This window comes from Pinus tabuliformis, chromosome 6, assembly GCF_031772625.1.
Source record: "Pinus tabuliformis cultivar Carrire ecotype Pingquan chromosome 6, CPIR1, whole genome shotgun sequence".
Taxonomy (NCBI): domain Eukaryota; kingdom Viridiplantae; phylum Streptophyta; class Pinopsida; order Pinales; family Pinaceae; genus Pinus; species Pinus tabuliformis.
The window spans coordinates 1,773,741,803-1,773,745,336 of NC_142292.1; positions in this window are offsets into that span (position 1 = coordinate 1,773,741,803).

Genomic DNA, 3,534 nt, shown 5'->3' on the forward strand with positions numbered 1-3,534 from the left:
CCCAGGCATCAATAATATTTTCTAATGAAAGAATCAAAGCATCTTGCAACACATCACCCACTACATTCGCTTCATGATTAGTTTCTTGTTGCGCATCTCCTTCTTTTCCCTTCTGAGACTTGCAATCTTTCTTTAGGTGTCCTTTCTTCTTGCATTTCCGGCACACTATCCCCGATCTGGACTTGGATCTGCCTTTTATTGACTTACTGCGATATCCTGGGCTCTTTCCTCTTTCCATTTTTCTTTCCCTAGTCTCTACAATCAAAGCATTGCCTGATGTCTCACTGGAACTTTTCCATTGCATTTCCTCGCTAAGAATTGCTCCAAAAACATCATCAAACTTTAAAGTACTAGATCCAGAGACAGAGTTACTAATGGCCATAACTAAGCCATTCCAACTTTCTGAGCACAAAAATAACAGAGCCCTAACTTCATCATCAAAATTTACCCCTACAGAATTTAACTGACTTGTAATTGTATTAAAATCATTTAAATGGTTTGTAACAAATCCACCTTCTGACATCTTCATATTAAATAAACTCTTCATAAGAAATAACTTATTTGAGGCCGAGGGCTTTTCATCTAGTTTGGCCAATGCCGACATTAAACCCTCTGTTGTTGTTTCCTTTGAAATATTAAACGCTACCGACACCACTAGGCACAGTTGTATTGTTCCAAGTAACTTTCTGTCGAGAATATCCCATTCTGTGTCTGTCATACTCGTCAGCTTCTTTGTCTTTCCACTTAATGGTAGGTACAGATCTCTCTGATACAGATAATCTTCCATCTGCATCTTCCATAGTTGGTAGTTTTGGTCGTTGAATTTTTCGACCCTAAACCTACCATCTTTCGCCATTGCTCACACTCAAACTAGGAACCCTTCTCTCCTATGAGTTTATCAATCAAATAGACCTTCGGCTCTAATACCAGTTGTTAGAAAATTATATATTACAGAGCAATGGAACACATAAAATATTGCAGAAATATAAACACAGAAAACGCATAAAACAAGAGAGACACAGATATATGTGGTTCACCCAATTTGGGCTACGTCCACGAAGAAACGGTCAATCCTTCTTTTATTATTTTATCCAGCAAAATTTAAAGAGATACAACCTATAGCAGCTCCGCTGTAACTCCCTCTTTGCTCTCAATCTCCTCTCTTTTCCTCACTCTGAATACAGATGTACATAGACGCAATACAATTCCCTCATATATAGCGAGGGGTTTCCTTCTAGGGAAAAAAAACCTAAATTAAACATAGCTTCTACTGTCAGATCATCTGCCTAATGAACAGCCCAGATTGACTAGAAATTACTATACTTTTACAAGGCAGTTTTACATCTATTTTTAGCTTCGAGGGCAGCACCATCGAACCCCCGCTGAGGGACTGCTAGCCCCCGGACCCCCGCAGGGGGGACAAGTCCCCCCAACCAAGTGGAGGGGTGTATAGTCTTCCTGGGGTATACATCCGGCTAAAACCTTTGAATACAGAAGATAATCAGGCTCCACACCCAACACTTTGATTCCTCAACCCTGATAATATGGTATAAAAAGCTTAACATGTCTCAGCAATGATTTTGGTTTCAACAAAGGGTTTATCTCCTAAACTTTATAATATGGTAGAAAATGCTTAACGAGCCTAACCAATGATTTTGACTTTGGTTTAAGTGAAAATTACACTTTTTTTAAGCCTGTGGAAGAAGAGTTCAACAATCAATACCACCAACATTAGAAAAGTTAAACAATCAATACTACCAAAGTCAAAGGCGTTTAACAATCAAAACCACTAACATCATGGTATATATAGGACTTGGCAGTCTTCTTTTTCCCAATACCATCAACACCTTCGAGTATCACAAATCTTCCTTGCATGGTTTCTCCTACCCCTGCTACCATAGCACTGTATTTTCAAAGCCTTGTAGCTTATCATCCAAACCAATCCGATATTTAGCCACAAACAATGGTTTTTTTGGAACCTTTTTCAATACGCTTGGCACAACTTTTTATGGGAGCTCCTGATCATTTCTAAATGAATAACTAATGAGAAATGTGTACCTCATTTTTAAATACCAACCAATCCACCAAAATGAAAATGAACACTAGATAGCAGAAGATCCTTACCCATTAAAATACTCTGGCTCAAAACCACTTATATCTGCAACATCAGAAAGGGCATCTCTCTAGCCTTTAATTGTAACAGAGTCGTAGTGACACTTCCCTCCATTGGTATGAAGTTCGCTTATTGTCTTCTGCTGGAGTTGTTTTAGGGCTTCGGTGTATGCTCATTTTTCGTCATCCCATCTGATCTTGGAAGGCTCAAAATTATAAAATATTGCAACAATGGGAGCCCCGAACTTGACCATAACTATTTCATCCAAGAAACATTTTGATTCCACCTAAGTTTGAGAAAAATAGCTATTAAGCCACTGAGAATTCAAATTATTTCAAACTATTACAACATAACTACTACATCTTGCACGCAATTGAAATAAAGGAAAAGGGGATTGGAAAAACTTGAAGAAAAAAGGAAGGAGTTGTCGGTAATCGTCAAACCCTCTGCGATGAAAAGTGGAAAACATTAATTATTTATCATGAATAATTAGTGTTTTCTTCTCTTCTTGCAATGGTCTCTCCCTTCTTTCGAGAGAGTGTATATTATGTTGCAGAGTCAACATATGCTCTCTTATAACATCTGATTCAATAGGAGATAGAAGTTGTGTCCAACCTTTGTGAAGAAGCAACTATAATCCATGGTCACAATGGCACTGGTCGAGATGGTTAGCAAAGGTGTTTTCAACATCAAACCCACAATGATTGTTGAAAACATCGTATCAAGGATAAGAGGTCGAGGTTGAAGAGGATGAAGCATCGTGCTTGTGTTGGGGTGTGGTAGGTAGGTTTTCCATTGCAGAAGGCGGATTCAGATGAATGGATGGATTCATAAGATCGAAATAAAATGTGAATAAGATGAATAACTGAGGTGGTTATTTAAAACTGGAAGCAAGGAGTTGCAGTCAATGCCTCACCCCTTTTGGCCAACGCACAGTGCACTTTGGGTGGAAAGGATGTGATGTATCTCAACTAGTATTGTTTTATTATTTTTTAAACCCAAAAACTAGTAATGTCAGGATTAGCACTAACATAACAAGTTTCTTACTTGGAACATTCTCGAAATTTTCTTGAATAAAATATTCTAAGTAATAAAAGATTCACCCTAACACATTTGTGTCTAACTACTCTCACCTCTGTACTAAAACCTACTTTTTACTTTTGTCGCTTGAAACAGATGGAAAGTAGATACATGTAAGAGATATTATTATAAATAAATGTATTGTTATTTTTTTCATGGTTAAATAATGGAACATTGTTTTAGGTTTTTGGGATAGTTTTTATCTTTTGGTTTTGGGTACATTCTTAATTAATTTTCTAAAGCAGAGATGAAAAAAGCCTTGGAGTCTCCATTGGAGTGAAGATCATCAACTTTAGGTGGGGTGGTCAAAAGGAGATGCAAAGAGTTCAAGATGCATATTC